At 33.7% G+C, this 18053-nt stretch overlaps 1 long non-coding RNA gene across 1 annotated transcript in view; it reads right to left on the bottom strand.

Annotated features, from left to right (window-relative positions):
- LOC126008889 (uncharacterized) overlaps positions 1 to 18053 on the bottom strand; it is a 681047-nt gene that overhangs the window by 535045 nt on the left and 127949 nt on the right. The gene's annotated exons all lie outside the window — the stretch shown is intronic.

The raw sequence follows: 18053 nt of genomic DNA, 5'->3' as shown, positions 1-18053 counted from the left end.
CATTAGAATTAATTTTACAAAAGAAATCTTGTAATGAGAAGCTTTCTGAGCCAGGATGAGGAGGAGAGAGGTGAAGGATTTTATAAAGGGATATACTGGAGTGTAAAAGAGAAAAGACCCTCAATAATGTTCTGAAGGGTAGTTGTGAAGCCTTCATTCTGCTCAGGAGTAAAAACATAGATTAGTCTTGATGGGGAGAGAATTATACGAAGTATCATAATTTGGAGAAGGAATATTTGGGACTACTTTGTGATTGTATGTATTCCATCCACAGACTTCTTTGTCCTTTATTTTGATCCAGACAAGCTACTTCGATGGAGGACAATCAGGACATTCATTATTATTTTTTTTTCATGAAAGGATAATAATGTCCACATTACAATTTCAATTTCTATTAGCTTAGGACAAGGAGAATCAGGACTCATAATTATATATAGGTTCAGAACCAGGAAATTTCTTGTCTAAAGCTCTCTTGGTGTTTGCTGTGAGAACTAGAGGCTTCTTTTTATGGGTCCACCCTTGAAACTGTAACCTTATTCTAATTGGCTTCAATATTATGCATAACTCAAAGATAATTAAAGTGTGTTCAAGACTTTAGAAAGGGTACCAAAAGTCAAACCCTTACTTAGGGCTTTCTGATAGATTGCTTCCATTGTGTGTGACCTCCGAAAATGTCAGTATAATATCTTTTGTATTTAGTGGTGAATAACCTTGCCCATTTTCTTAAAAATGGTAAAGTTTTGTCTTTCTCTCTTCTGCTATGTAGATATCTTTCATTTGGAAAAGAACTAAAGAAGAGGTTAAAATAACTAGCAAGTGCTTAATGCCTTGTATTTAAAGGGAAGTGGAGGTTTATTACATATCAAACAGAGTGGGTGCATTTCATACTCTCATAGAGAGAAATGATTACTCCATTCACCTGATGTATTTTTATATATTATATACTAGACATTGTGTTTTTCCATTTATTGTACCTATTTTTCAAAGCTTATGCTTACATAATAAGACATCTGTCTGAAGCTTTGTTTTGTGTGTTTAGTATATGTTAATTTAATTCATTAAATTAATTTAGGTTTGTTGATAATAAAGTTCAATGGGATCATTAAACTAAAAATAATCTTGCCAAATTGCTTCAATAAAATGTCAACTTAGCTCTGAGAGGTTTTGTATAAGAAAGTAAAATTACATTAGAGAGGCAGGGTAATTGTTATAAATGAAAACATGGGCTTTAAAGCCAAGAGGGCAGAATTTGTGTCCCTGATTTGAAATAATTTTAAAAAATTAAAAAAATTTTAATATCTCAGTTTATTCACCATTATGATTGAGGCCATAGAATGATTTTTTAAAGATAGATTTAAGAATGCTATCAGACAATAAGGGCTATTTTAAATCTTTATTTTGCCCTTAAAAAAAATCCCTATATATTCCTTTCTCTTTGGACTCAGATCAAGGATATCTGGATATATATAATTCAAACTTTTTTGACTGAATAATTATTACTTTGAGTTTGGAAGAAAAATCTGTGCATTATTATGAAGCTATGATTATGTCATCCTAATATCTTTGAGGAATTTTCCTTTGTCAGATAGTGTTAGTTACTATCCATCCAAACTTGTGTTTCCACTGACTTCATCAATGAAGACAGAGTCTGCTTATTACATTGCAGTCACTTTTCTGACAGATTCAGCTAGGTTCTGCCAATGGGAATTACTAAAGGGAGATAGGAGAAGGAGAGAAGAAATAGTCTCCAGTGAGTTGATGGCAGAACAAATGGTGGTAGTGTTAGAAATTTAGTGTCAAATAGCAGTGCTATATACAAGATTGGGCTCAGTCAAATTTCAACACAGAAATAAATTGTATTAGAAAGTGAGTCAGACTCCCTAGCAACCCTTCTATATGGAAGTCACTGGTTATATCACTTTTATCGCATCATTCTGAAGTTACTGGCCAGATAGAATAAGAGATCATTTCTGACATCAGTTGGAAGATATCACCTTGTGAGGTTATGCTGTTTGCCTATACGATCTTAGATATTCTTTGAACCTGTGATGTCTATATCATGCTGTTTTATTCCCAGCAAGAATCTAAAGCCAGGAGTTAAGAGTGGAAAAAGAATGATGCATGCAACTAAAACAGCTAACAATACATTCTTAAGTGCTTGTTTCCTATTCAGACAAATACAAATTTTTTTTCAAGTAGTATAAATGCTTTCGAAGAAATCTTGGAAGAAGACAATGCTATTTGCAATAAATTGATGTTGACACTGCTACCTGGTTATTTTGAGCTTCTCATACCATTGAATCAAGAGGAAAATAATGGGATTTATGTACAAGCTGATGTTTATTTATAATTACTGAGTTTATTTTTGATTTATCATTTGGTGGGCTCAATAGATATACAAATTGCTAATAGAGGCAGGAAAAAGCAAAAATCCCTGGGCAACCTTTTAGACACCTCTTACCATTTTAATGTAAGATGATAGAAATTCAGAAATATGATAGCAGAATCTTTAAGAATAAATGCTTACAATCAGTGGTCCTCAAACTATGGCCCACAGGCCACATATTGTATTTGTATCTGTTTCGTTTCTTCATTGCAAAATAAGATGTATGTAGTGTGCATAAGAATTCGTTCATAAGTTTTGTTTTTACTATAGTAAGACCCTCCAATGGGATAGTGAACTGGCCCCTGTTTAAAAAGTTTGAGGACCTCTGGCTGATCAAGTACCACTTGAACTTAATCTAAATAATACCAACTATAGGCTGAAGCAATGATAATAGAATGTAGTTCATAAATTATGAAAGTTATAGCATCTCCACATTTTGGTTGCAAGACTAAAGACTATGATAACTATTATTTTCCTATTTATTAGCTTATTTCTTTGTTTTTTTTTTCTTTTTTCTGTTGTAAGAAGTGTTGTAGTTGCATTTTTAGGTAAAAAATAATGGCAGTGTTCAAACCTTATTCAAAATAAAGTTACTATATTTCAGTGATTTATTTAATTTAATTCCTGCCCTTCTGGGAAAAATTAATATATATATTCATATTTATTGAAAAACCTGCATTTTGTTATTTTCAAAACTACTGTTATTAAGTTGTCATTTGGAAATTTAGGTACAGTAGAGAAGTGTATGTATATGTGAAAATGTATTTCCCAGAGAGGATGGTGCCAAATGTTATCTATAGTCTCTCATATTCATATTCACCATTATATTTACTTCCTTTGCCTATCACAGCTGGAACCCAGAAATTATATCTTTCTAATTTTTCTTGCCAGCTGTTACATGTTCAGTCAATGGAGTGATATTAGAAGTCAGAGAAAGGGAGAAGGTATTTTGTTGTTGTTTTTTGTTTTTTCTCTAGCTATGGCAGTAGCAGAAGGAATAATGATGATAAGTAGCAATGGTTAAGAAACAAGCTAATTTAACACACCCCACTATTTCAGAGACATATATATCTTTTGAATATCTTGTATGTATTTCCTTAACAGCTATAACCCTTACTTAATATTCTTTTATACAGTGACAATTTTCCCCTCTGTTTTGTTTGTTCTCTTTATGATCTGTTCAATAAGGAACTCTGGTAGAAAAGTCCCTAGATTTAGAGCTCACGTTAGAACCAAATTGTGGGAATTATTGGATTTGTTCCAGTGGACCCCATATGCACCAATAACGCCATGAGGCATTGTTCCGCTTTTTCATAGGCACATTAAAATGGAAAAATACTATACATACAGGCAAGTTCTTATCTAATAGAGATAGGAACACACAAATCCTGTAATGCAGTGGGACCTTACACTCTGAACATTGTCATAATGACCTGGCTCAGGCCTCAGAAAAACGGACATTGTCCATTCATCCCTGAACCAGGATGCCATCTACTAAACAACCATGGTTGTCCATAACATCACCTGGAAGCAATCCTCTACCGCAGAAGACCCTACTGCTGTCCCGGCACCAAAGAGAGGTCCTTAACACTGAGAAGACATAACAACAACAACCTGCTTTCAGGGCAGAGCTATCCACTTTGCCCTCTAATTGTGAGGTGAATCTAGAGGACGCTCCACATCATCCTGACTTCGATGTAGGATATGCACAGAATCCAGGACCTTTAACTACAGAACACTGACACCAACAACAGTGACTTCAGAAAAAAAAAAGTTTATTGGCACTACAATGACCTAGGTTGGACAACCTAGGATGCTCGGAGCCTAGAGATGGTCTTATGTCAGAAAACTTCAGGGGTAAGGTCTCCTTGTATCTAGACCAAAGATTTTTTCCTTTCCATGTCTCCCACATTTTGCTGGGCCTATGCAAACAACAATTGCCACTCTAACACCATTTATACTGTATTTTTATAACTCTTATCCTAAAAAAAAAAAGAAAAGAAAAAGAAGAAAAGCTTATTAAACCTTCTGCTAGGCCTTTAACGAGTTAATTGGTGATTCAACGATTTTCAAAAATATACTTGCTACTGAAACTTTTCTTTCTCTTCCCATCTCGTTAGTTTCTCTATTTTTAAACTAACTTTGCCTTTGTTCTTCCTGAAACAATTGTATTATGACCAACTGTTTCAACTATGTGATATATTTTCTTTAAATAAATTAAAAAAGAAACATAACACTAGATACAAATGATAAATTTACTCAGAGACAGAATTGCTGCAATTGGCTCTTTCAAAGGCAGCAGTCATCTTCAGTTTTGATTTTAGATTTAAATAAAAATATTTAAATCTTCATCATTTATGCTTTCATGTTATTCATTTTTCATTAATCAAGTTATTGTATTATATTAAAATTTTGAAACTCTGATAAATTTTCAACTTGGATATGAACTAGTACTTCACCTAGAGAATTTTTTTAGGTTTTACTACTTGCTTACCTTGTGCTTGACTGGTTTAAGACTCTAAACTCTGAGGTGCTCTTTATTTCCCTGCATAAATATAGAGATGTTTTATATATGCTTCTTTGCAGAAATTGTTAATGTCTTTATTACCCATACTATTCTCTCAAATTACCTATAAGATTCCTTGGATATATGGAGAGAGGATGGTGTGGGGGAAATGCCATGGAGGCCATTTTTAGATGAATGAAAATAATCTTTTAAATGGATTAAAATATAACAATAATAAAAAAAATGACTGTAACAAATCAAGGTCACAGCAATAGAGGGTGAAATATAGCACAGAATTAGTCCTATTCATTTCAATTTTGGCTTCTTCCTGGCAGAAGTGATCCCTGAGAGCAGAGCCAGGAGTAAGCCCTGAGCACTTCCAGCTGTTGTCCCAAAACAAAACAAAACAAAAAAAACACACCAAAACAATCAATTCTGGGCCTCAAATACACATTGGAACTATTGCTACTATGTCTAAAATTTAGAGGTCTAATGAGAGTTCAAATATTAAACCTTCAACAGAGAGTAGGCATACTGCTCTTCACAATCTCAGATTCTTTTTCTCCCTTTCTTCAGTCTTCTACATGAGAGGATTGAACCTGTGTAGAACAATGCTTCTCAAAACAGGGACTCTAGCAATGATATCCTTTGAGAATAGATTAGAAATGGAAACACTCAGGCCCTCTCATACCTTCATGTCAAAAACTGGGGTAGCAATCAAGAAACTTGTTTTAACCTACTCTTCAGGTATTTGTAATGCAAATCTGTTTGAATATTTTTAAACTGATAGCTTTAGACTCACTGCTAAATTAGTTACAAATTAATTATTAGTCTCAAAGTATCCTTTTCACTTTAAAAATTTTACTTTGGAATGTTCCTTTTGTTAATTATTCTGGGAGATAGCATAATGGGCACTTGCCCACTAATATGACTGATTTTGTTTTAATCTCTAGCATCCTAAATGTTCCACCAGGGCACTTCATAATTGACCCTTAAATGTAGAGCCAGGGCTTTGCCCTGGGTACCATCAGTGGGACTTAGTAAATAAATTATAATAATCATTTATATTTTGAAACGTTATTCTTTAGTTTCATAATTTTTAATTACAAGCTTCCATCAGAGAAAGGTTTAAAAATTTCTCGGCTTTTAACATAGTCTTTGTTTGTTAAGACTTGTTTTCCTGTATCATAAATACATATCTAAAAGCAATGAAATTCACTAGTCAAAGTGTCTTTATAATGGTATCAATTAGGATACTGGGGATGGCAAGTTAAATAAATTATTTTGTTTAGGAAAGATTTAACTGTGGCTTGCAAATCACATTGAAACAAGTAATAGTTTATTATTTCTACCCATAAATTGTGCTTTTGGTCTTTTGCCTTGGGGAAATCTGAGACATAAATTTCTTTCTGGTAAATTCCTTTGTGTTGATGTGGAGATTCTGATAGAAATGGTGTTTAAATTTACAGAGAAGGAATTTTGTTTTCCCATAAGTAAACACTCCTTGAAATAAAGTCATTATAAGTTGCAGTGTGTTTTATTTACCACCAATACACACCCCCTTAATTAGGTGGTGACTGGATCACTTGCAAGACAGCATTTGATCAGGTCAACACTAGAAAAAGAATGATGAAAGTTTCTGGCAAGGGACCAATTCTCATGAATTAAATTGGAGTAATCCTTTTCTTACTGCAAGACAGGATCCATGGTTCCAGACACATGCATTGCCTGACAGTCAGGAGAGTTGGGCAGAGAGGCAACTTAGAAACGGGTCTAAAACATTTAGAAAACAGACAACTGCCAGCTAGCAAAATTTACCTTCATTGTTTACAAGTTTCTAAATGAATGGATATTGAACTATTACTAATTAAATGAAGTCTTAGTTTTTTCTTCTTCTTAAAGGATGTATGCATATTACCAGAACTTTAAAGGCAGCTAGTGTAATTAGAAAAATCAAAAGCCTTTCAAGTATTTTTTATCATTTTTATTCAGTCATTGTGAAGTTACAAAGTTATTTATGATTGGTTTTCAAGCATGCAATATTTTAACACCAATCCCTTCATCAATGTCCACTTCCACTTCCCTTCATCAATGATCCCCCCACCCCATTCTAATTATCAGCAGCTTCAATGAGAGGCAATACATGCACATATATGTATATACATATAAGTTTCTGAACTGTTGTTGCAGGATTATTGCTGGTAGCACTTCATACATAACACTTTACCACTTTTCAGCATCATCTCTTCCTTTTAGTTCAGTGCTTCTTTCCACCATAAATGTTGGCCCCTTCCTGTACTATCCCCCAGACCACTCAAGTAGCATGTTCCTACTAAATGTTCACATGTTCTTTGTTTTCATTTTCTTTGGGCACTCGTTATTCCATCATTATATTTCTTTCTGAAATATATTAAATATATTCATATGAAAGATCTGAGTCTCCTTCCACTGACTAACTTTATTCTTCATGATACTCTATTGGTCTCTCTGTGTAGCATCAAACTTTATGACTTTAGCTTTCCTTGTCGCCAAATAAATTTTGTAAATTTACCATCATTTCATCATAGTGCCATCTATTCCTGAATATTCAGGTTAATTCCAGATTTTTGGATATTGTGAATAATGCTAAAAAAGAACATACATAGTACATGGGGAGCAAATGTCTCTTCTTCATTTTATATTTGGGTCTTTGGATTACACTCCAAGTAGTAGAGGTGCTGGGTAGAATAGAAACTTAATTTCAGGATGTTTTAGGAATGTCCATTTTGTTTTTAGAAGAAAAACCTTTCACACTTTTACCTGACTCAGTAATCAATGTATTATAAAGAACATTAATTTAATGACTTGATGTGTATAAATAATTATGTACAAGAAGGTTTATGTTTCTTTGTCTTTGTTTTTGTATTGACCTTTCTTTAATGCAACAGCAGCAAGCCAGAAACTACTTCAAAGAATACTTGACCCAGAGATGAGGATCTGATAGTCTGAAGTCTGGCAATATGGTGCTTTAGACTTGATGTAGGCAACACTAGAGCCACATTTGATGATACTCAGGGGACACTAGGAATTTATTGGTGGTGCGAGGGAACAAATTTAGGCTATTAAACTTGCAATATGTAAACACCAGACCTTTTAATTATCCTTCTTGCCCTATGCAAGTTTTTTTTTTTAGGGTAGGGAGTCTGAGGGAGTGAAATGTGTGATGAGAGCTTGGGCTATATCCAGCTGTGCCTACATTTACTCCTGGCTTTGTGATTAGGAATCACTCTTGGAGAGCTCAGGAGACCATTTAGTGTTTAGGAGATCCTATTCTTTTTGCCAGATTTCAGAAAATTTTCTTACGATCTGTATTACCTCTGTACATGCAGTGAAGCTAAGGGGTTACACCTGCCAGGCTCCGGGGACCATGAGATAGATGCTGGGGATTTGAACGAGGTTATCCATGTCTGACCAAATGCCCTATGTACTATTACTCCAGCTCCCAAGAAAAATTGCTTTAATAGAAAAGATTTAGAAATAGCTAGTATTTAAATGCCTAACTATTAAAAACTGACAAAATAATAATGTTTGTAAGAAATCAACATGTGCTGATAAAATAATCTATAAAATTCCTATTATATAATGTGAGATTGAATATCAGGATATTTTACAAATATAATCTCAGTTTATACATAAACTAATATATATAATGAAATGAAGAAAAATAAAAGCTGTCAAAATGTTGGCAATCCTTTTAAACCACTGATATTTGATATTCCTAATTATATAATCTCTATATTTATTACTTGCAAAATAATCAGAAATAAATTATAGCATTTTATTTAAATTTTAATCAAAATTTTGCATTGCATTTGGTCCACATTATGTATTATTTTACAAATCTAATTTTTATTAAGTGAATACTATGCATCAAGCACAGATATACACAAACAAGCATATAGTAACAGATATATAATATCATAAAATGATATTATTGAAACAAATTCAGAGTATAATAGAGATGATATAGTCATTTTGGTGTGTGTATACAAGTGTCAAATGTAAGAAAGTTGAAATATCTTTATTAGAAGACTTGAAAAAATAGAAAAGCTTTCTATTTAGCTATCAAAGAAAACGTCTTTTACCCATAGAGAAAACTATGTACTAAAGTCTTTGAAGTAAAAGTAAGTTTGAAAATTTTTACTTTATACAAAAAGATAGATGAATTATAAGAAATAACTAAACAGGGGCCAGTGAATTGGCATTAGAGGTAGCGCCTTGCAAGCGCTAGCCAAGGAAGGACCATGGTTTGATCCCCCGGCATCCCATATGGTCCCCCCAAGCCAGGGGCAATTTCTGAGCACTTAGCCAGGAGTAACCCCTGTGCATCAAATGGGTGTGGCCCCCCAAAAAAACAAACAAAAAAAAGAAATAACTAAGCAAAGAAAATAAATATAAAATGAAGTTGAATTAGAACATATATAGGACCTTGAAGACAATAAAAAACTTAGATTTTTCTTATAGTGAGAATTTGAATACTTCTGAACAGAAAAGTTATAAAATCATATTTCAGAAGGATCACTCTCATTATAATAGAATAAGCAAGCTATTAATGGTGACCAAGGTGTAAGAAAGAAGACCATTGAAATAGAAAAATCAATACATATTTTAAGGAACTATTTGATCAGTGTTTTTTGTTGTTGTTGTTGTTGTTTTGTTTTGTTTTTACCACACCTGGCAGTACTCAGGTGTTAATCTTGGCTCTGCTCTCAGAAATTGCGCCTGGCAGGCACAGGGGATTATATGGGATGCCGGGATTCAATCTACCATCAGTCCTGGATCAGCTGCATGCAAGGCAAACACCCTACCACCTACTCTCTTTCTGACCCAAATTTAACCAGTGTTTTTAACCTTTTATGACCCAGACCTCTTCTAACCTTGTTTCTTTATTATAGTCATCTTGTCCTACAAGTTGGTCCTATAATCTCCAACCATAAACATCTCTTTTATGCAATTTTAACCTATTGTTCCCTAGAAGTATTCTAACTCCTAGTATATGACCCTTAGACAAGAATGCTGTGTTAGACATTCTACTAGACGTATTTAGTAATTGAATGCAAACATCTTAAATACATTAAAATAGATGTGACTAGATTGAGCTATTTCAGTCCCACAATATACTTTTATAGTGTTAGGACTTAATTATCTAATCCACGGTATTGAATATAGATAAAGGACATGTCTAAAGATGAGACTTAGGTTTCCTAAATTTAGAAGATAGGCAAAAAGACTGATCAAAGGAGACATAGCATCTGCTGTCTATGGGAAGCAGCTTCCGAGAATGAGGACTCTTGAGTTTTAATGTGTACACAAATTATCTGAGCATCTGCTTAAAAGGCAAATTCTGATACTTTGATTCTGAATTGTTTGTGAATCTGCATCTATAATAATGAAAGCTTCTAGGCAAGCAAATTCTGCTGACCTTTGGAGAGCAGAAAGAATAGAAGAAAGGACAAATGCAAAAGTCAAAGTACATTACCTAAGGGAATAATTTGCATCTCTTGAAACTTCCAGAATTCCAAATGAAATCTGTAATTATGACTTAAAGTGAGATTAGTAAACAATGTTGTGGGAATTTTAAGGACACTTGGCTATTTTTTCCAAAATATGGATCTCATAAAGTACATATTGGGGTATAATCTGTGTTGTATTTTTCTGAGAGAGAGAGAGAGAGAGAGAGAGAGAGAGAGAGAGAGAGCCAGAGACACAGAGAGAGAGAGCCAGAGAGAGACAGAGAGAGAGGAGAGAGAGACAGAGAGAGAGAGAGAGAGAGAGTTCTGACCCAACTGGGCAATCTCTTCAAATGCTCATGACCCCACCCTCAAATAATATCTGCTAAATTCTCTAATCTTTTCTGTTATCTAACCTTTTGAAAATTTATTTCTTTTTGAAATTGTTTGGAACTTAAAGCCTACAAATAACTTCCCTGATTTTATTGATATTAATAGAATATTCTTCTTTAAAAATTTCAAATTTCTTTGATGTACATATTATTCAATAGCAATTATAATGGCCTTAATTATATATCACAAGCAAATAGAACAGCATTTTTTCTGAGTAAGGTGAAATAAACTGTAAGCAGTGGTTTATTTTATATTCATCTAATATATCCATCTTTGTTCAGTGAAAAAATGTACTTTATGCTTACTGGTGTGTAGGTAGGCTCTACATCTGTTGCTCATTGTCATTAAACAAGAGACACAGAAATTATGTACTGACTTTTGCCCATGGCCTTTTGGTATCTTATATTTATATAAGGTAAAAAAAAGTAATTCTTCTGAAAAGGCAACTTCTTGGGGACATTGACACTAATCAACTTGAAATAGAAGGGGGCAAATTAGGATTTGCTGAGGATTGAACTCTGGTTGGCCATGTGGAAGTCAAACACCCTCCACGTTGTGCTATATGTTCAGCCCATAAAAAATATTTTTAACAACTCTTAGTTAATTGCTCACAGCCACTGTCTTTCCTTTTTGTTCAGTCCTCTGTGGATATTAGAGCCATTGTTATTTCTACAAATTTTTGTTCCAAGTATTAGTGGTATTAATTACAAAGATTATAAATTATATAGCCACACTCAGATGACTTAATTATTTTATTTAAGTCATTTGTATGTCCATAATTAAACTGTGACATTAGTATACTAAAGTCTTTCAATATCTCAAGCATGACATTATGTTTTGAACATTCCCAATCTTTTTGTTTCAGTCCCTATTATCTTCTACTTTTCTCATAAGTGGAATTCCCTAATCCACAAGAACCTTTTTAATCCATTGACTCTCCAAAATTTCACTTATCAGTCATTTCTATATATACATTTTCTTCACTACTGTTCCTATATTTCACAGTATAATATACTCACATCTTGACAGGAAATGTCATAAAGTAGTGTAGGAACTAATAATATAAGGTTGAGGTCAGCAAGTAAACCAGTTTTGTAAAGAATAACATAGTTCCTTGGGGCCGGAGTGATGGCACAGTGGTAGGGTGTTTGCCTTGCATTTGGCTTACCCAGGAAGGATGGAGGTTCAATCACTAAGTGTCCCATATGGTCTCCCAAGCCAGAAGTAATTTCTGAGCACATAGCCAGGAGTAACTCCTGAGCATCACTGAGTGTGGTCCAAAATTATAAAAGCAAATAATAACAGTCCAGAGAATAGTTTAGTCTAGAGAATATTTTAATCTTTTAAATTAAGAGTCAAAGTTAAGGATAAAATGTAAATATTTACATGGATATTTAAAATAAGTTAAACTTATTTTTAGATCTTTAAAATATAAAAAGTATAGATTTTACTTTATGGGTAGTTTGCTGGTCTTTTATGATGGCATGATAACATTAGGACTTCCCTTAGAAACAGGATTATAAATTAATAAAATAAATATACTATTATAATGACTGCCATTCTGCCAAAAATTTTACTTCTACTTCTATTAGTATAATTTCCACAACCACAATAAACAATACTAGAATTAATATCATTATTTTATTACTGTCATTCCAAATTTAGCACCCTAAAGAAATTAACCAATAAAACAGAATTTCCATTTATTTATTTAGAAAAAGCTTTACTATTCTACAATATAAAAATAAGTTACCAGAGAACATACAAAATCTAAAATAATGCAACATATAGTAAAAGTAAAAATGATATGACATTTAGCCTATATAAAGGAGAAATATTGAATGTGCTGGCTAATTTTGCATGTTAAAATCAGAAAAATAGCAAGCATTCTGTAATGCTAAGAGGTGGCAATGATAGTATTTTAGAGTGTATCCTTGGTGATTGGGGTGGTAGACGGTATAAGAGACTGTAAAGTGCAAGGTTAAAAATCCAAAATTTGGTTTAGGGATTAACTATAAAACTGATCTTGCTGTGAAAATAGAAAGACTAGGCCCAGGAGCAGCCAATTCCAGGAATCAGACCAGAGGTGAATACCAGGAATTAAACCCATATAAGATTTAACTACAGCTGACAGGTGGCTGACAGGCTGCAGGATGTCTCCACACCCTGGCAAATGGCAAATAGCCATATGACTCTCCCCACATCCTGATCTGGGACTGAAGCTCACCCAGCTGCCTGTCTGTTGTTATATTGGAATTGTTGTCTACCCTAGCCCTATCCTGAAATTAGGGACTACTGGTTTTGAAGATCAACTGTCCAGTGGCAGGAGTCCCCCAGACTTAGTCCTGGTGATTGTTTGTGTGACAAGGTAAAACTACCATATGAAGGAAGGGGAAGGGTGGTAGAATCTAAGATTTGGTATTAGCTATAACCCAAATGTTGATGCCAGAATATAGTATGTCTTTACTTAGGAATAATACTAGAAATAACATTGTTTTGGCTTTGGTTCTGCTTGTTTAAAGATCAATGACCTATAACTAAGAGAACAGCCACTTAGTCCCCAGAAAAGGGAGCCTGAGAAAACTATCTTAGTTAACATGATGGGAGTGTTTATCTGGGGGATTATAGTCCTGGAACTTATCTTGTTACACCACCAGAATGTGACTCCATAGCTGTAGATAATTCCTGAGTAACTAAGTATGTTAATTGAACATATAAAAAGCTGGGCTGGAGCAATAGCACAGTGATAGGGCATTTGCCTTGCACACGGCCAACCTGATGGACCTTGATTCAATCCTGGCATCCTACATGATTCCCTGAGGCTACCAGGAGCAATTTCTGAGTGCAGAGTTGGGAGTACCCCCTGAGCATCATCAAGTGTAATCCAAAAACAAAAACAAAATAGTATAAAAATCTTGAACCTCTGGATCCTAAGTAGATCCTAAGTAGATACTCCTTGAACAGGGAGACAAAGAACCCCAGTGTGCTGAAACAATAAATCTAGCTGTATGATTTGCATTGCAGTGTGCTCTCTGTTTCATTCAGGACAAAAGCCAGCTCAGACCCCAAACAAACTAGGTGTAGGAAAAGAAGAGTGTCACATATTAACATCTTGCCATCGCCTAAATTTATCAATGAAAGCAGGTCACTGATTTCTATAATATCTTCTACATCTGTTTGTCTCATGTTAAAGGTTGAATTTTGCCGTCTGTTGTGACTGACATGGTTGATAAGGTAGACTTAAATAGAACAATCTGATTGACTGCTCAGCTGCATGCACTTTTATATCATATAGTTCTTTTTTTTTTTGCAGATATTCAAAACATCCTATAAACATGCCCCAAACGTGCATGCCCTTTAAAAATTAAGTTCTTTTTCTCTGCTATCATTGCAGCACTGTCCATCATCATAAAAATCTCCATCAAAGCTTCAAATGCCTCAAGTTTAGTCTCAGGATAACTTTACTTTTTAACTGTGGATTTTACATTCATTTGTCATTATGTCAATCTTATGCTTTGCTTAACACTCTTAGGAGCACTCTTAGGGTTTTCTTATACCTTGAGACATATCTAGCCAACAGATACACAAGCTAAACTAAGATAAAACTTTGGTGCTCAAAAACATAGTTCAAAGCTATGGCAGCCAAACCTGGTTGCGAAATGCAATTCTTTAGAAAGAAGCTTGGCAGGGTTGCTCACTGCTCAGGATGCCTGCTGTCTTTCAAATCATTTGCTGCAAAACACATACTGAATCCTATTTTTGATTTTCAATTTTTGTTGTAAAAGTAAGACTTCTCTTCAAATTTCTTTCAGTATTAAAACATGTTTTAATGTAGATTTTTTTATAAAGTGAAGTAGCACAACCATATTTTTCAAATGACATGGGCGACTTGCACTGCTCATTTTATGTGTCTTGTTATGCCTTGCTTAATACTTAAAAATGCTTAAAAATAATTGGCTCACTCATAGCTTTTCATAATCTTGTGAAGCTTTAAGTTCAATCTTCTTTGAAGATTTGAGGAAAATGTGGGCTAAAAGAATTATACTGTCACAGAGACCAATGCAGCATTTGTCTTTTCATGTAATGTCATACCTCAAAGTTATACCATGCTACTGTTTAATATTGGCTCATTCTTGTAAGCAGTACTTTCATTTCAAAATTCCTGTCCAGAAATACTAGTGATAATAAAGCTTATTATATGTACACACACACACACACACACACACACATTTGGCTTTAAATGTGGCAAATTCCATGCCTAGTACTATTCAAAAAAGTTATTCTACACTATCTGAAATGGTGGCACGAGGGCAACAGTGGCTGTCATTATTTGAGCTTAATCTTATGAAGTTATTACTGAAGGTTTAAATTATATAAAATTGACAGCCTAGAAAAATAGGACTCATCAAGTGAAAGGCATATATAACCACTATTTCTCTCTTTGTTTTGTTTTGTTTTTAGCCCACACCTTGTGGCTCTCAGGGTTTACTTATATCTTTGTGCTCATTAATTTAATTAATTAATTTGTGCTCCTGGCTTGGGGGACCATCAGGAATGTCTGGGATTACACCCTGGTCTGTCCTGGATCGGTCATGTGCATGGCAAATGCCCTACTGCTGTGCTGTTACTCAAGCCCCTAATCACTATCCATTTGAAGTTGACTTTGTTTTTTTTATTGGAAGTTTTAAAATACTGAAACTTAAACAGATGTGGGAACTTATTGAGGCTGGATACTGTAATTGATCTGCTTGATTTGTCTTGAGGAATGAAAGTCAACTGAGTAGTATGATGACATCTATAATAGATGAACTTTCAAGCAGATAAGACAAAATAGCAAAATTTGTGTTAACATTATGCTGTTGACATTTAATTTATTTGCACTTAAGGAAACCAGCAATGAAACATTATCCTTTTGAAAATTAATTTGTGTTTTGTTAAATTTTTGTGTATTTTTAAAAAAGAGATATGTTATAGTGTTGCATGTACAGATGCTATCAAAATGCATACTTATTTTCCCTATAAATACATCTTTGAAACACTATTTTCTTTCTCCTTTTTGGAATGGAGGGCCACATCTGGCAATGCTCCTGGCTTCCTCCTGTCCCTGTTCGGGGGATCATTCCTGGTGAGCATGAGGACCATATGGAATTCTGAGGACTGAACGTGAGTTGGCCGTATGCAAAGCAAACATTCTATTCTCTAGATTATCACTCTGGGGAGTTTTCTCGCAGTGCTAATTAGTTTAGAGTTATCAGTATGAGCAGTGAGATTATTTCTAAGATATTCTAATTGTTCTATATATGCTATATATATTATTGTACATATCACACATATGACACCTGTGAACCTCAACGATTTGTAGAATAGTGATTTGATTTTAGAAAAGATGTAAATTTATGTTTGTGAATGTTTGGATTTGTTCTATTACTGGAATGATTTTATTATATAGCAAGGCTAATTAATGACATATATTAGTTTTACTCATTCCATTGCACTACTGCATTATTTTATAATTTGAGATCTAGTTCCACAAACAAATTATCACCTTAAATTTTAATGCCTTCAGTTATAGATATAAGTAAATGTGGTAAGATACATAGATGGATATTGTAGAATTAGAAAGTAACTGATAAAATAATGTACTATATATCAACTTATTTCTTTAAATGGAACTTTTCAAAAACTCAGGTTATTTTGTTAAGTAAATTTTAAATGTACTAAAGAAAGCTGCATTTTAAAAATATTATTTCTCACTGGGTCAAACATTTGCTTTTTTTTTCATATCCCAGTAATAGTGCAAACATATTTTGAAATAGAGGTTGTAGTGTAGAGGATGCTGAATTTTACATATAAAACATAAGTAAGTGACAGTTCAATATGTCTTGTCCTAGAGGGTTAACAAGGAAATATGTTATTCATATTTTGAGGTTATAATATATCATGATGTTAGAAAGATGGATAAGTTAATAAGATAATGAACATTTGTTTTTAATATTTAAAAATTGTTTCTGTAATAAAAGTGAAGAGAAAAAGGAAGGTGAACTAAGAGGTCTTATGCTGATTAATTTATACTTCTATTATTTGAAAATAAATACTAGACATTTTATAATAGATATTGTATTAGTCAGTAAGCCGTAGGACTAGAAATAGTCTTAGGGACTATTTAGTTTATGCATCCCATTTTGTAGATAAGCTAAGGAATAGAGACTTCTTAGGAGAATTGTAGAAAATCCGGAATTAGATTAAGATATTTTATTTTTTGATCTAGAATTCTTTCCACATGTTAGCTTTATTGTGAGACACACATCCAGCTGTGCAAACACTTTGACAGAAGGACCATCTTGGGTTGAATTCCTCTTAAAGATGTTTGAGTGGATAAGCTATATTAATGGTCCTTTCCCTATAAACCCAGGTTTTACTCTGTGAAGGAACAGACTGCATTATTTATCCCCTCCTGTCTGCAATTCTCATTTTCTTTTTATCTGTCGGCAAGGCGATTTTTGTTAGGGGCATTTAATTTTCAAGCCCTGTAGGTGATTGAATCCATGTGTCTTTTCTTCCAATACCTTGTCTTTCTGTCAGCTCCAACACATTCTCTTCATCTTCATTGTCATTAGATATTTCATTTGCTGGGTTCTTTTCTCATTTGTTACCTATCACTTGATTTTATTATTTTCTTTCAATCTCAGGTTCATTTTGAGTAATGTGTTTTTCTCTTACTCTTTCTCCCAGGGAAATAAAGTGGAGCTACGACACAGAAGGTGGGGATGGGTGGGGGTGGGAATGGGGAAACATCTTTGCTGTAAGGAGTAAAGAGTAAATTCGCAGTTTGACTGGAATTGTGTCTACTTTTTCTCATTCCTTATTTTTGTCAATCTCTTTTAGGCAGGTGAATAGTATTTTGGGCAGATTATGCCTCAACCCCATTACAAAATGTTTTGCTAATATACCTTCTATAATATACTTAAAATATATCAATAAGAAGCTAGTGAAAATAAATCAAAAAATGAGGTTAGAGGCACTTGTAATATTTAATTCACTACTCACTTGCCAATGTCTATTAAATATGTGACTATACTATAAAACATTTTAAATACCAATGATTGATGTATTCATAATAGAGCTATCTTTTTAAGAAATCATTTTGCGGAGACTGGCTGATTGTTTTGACATTTTGTTATCGAGATATATTTGAAGTCATTTCTGAGCCACATTGGAAAGTAGTTCGTTTTTATTTATGCAGCCTGATCTATAATACTGTTAAAAACTGTAAAATAAA

Source organism: Suncus etruscus, chromosome 5 (genome assembly GCF_024139225.1).
Source record: "Suncus etruscus isolate mSunEtr1 chromosome 5, mSunEtr1.pri.cur, whole genome shotgun sequence".
NCBI classification, from domain to species: Eukaryota; Metazoa; Chordata; class Mammalia; order Eulipotyphla; family Soricidae; genus Suncus; species Suncus etruscus.
The sequence above is the reverse complement of the archived record's forward strand: the minus strand, read 5'-3'. Positions and strand labels throughout refer to the sequence as shown.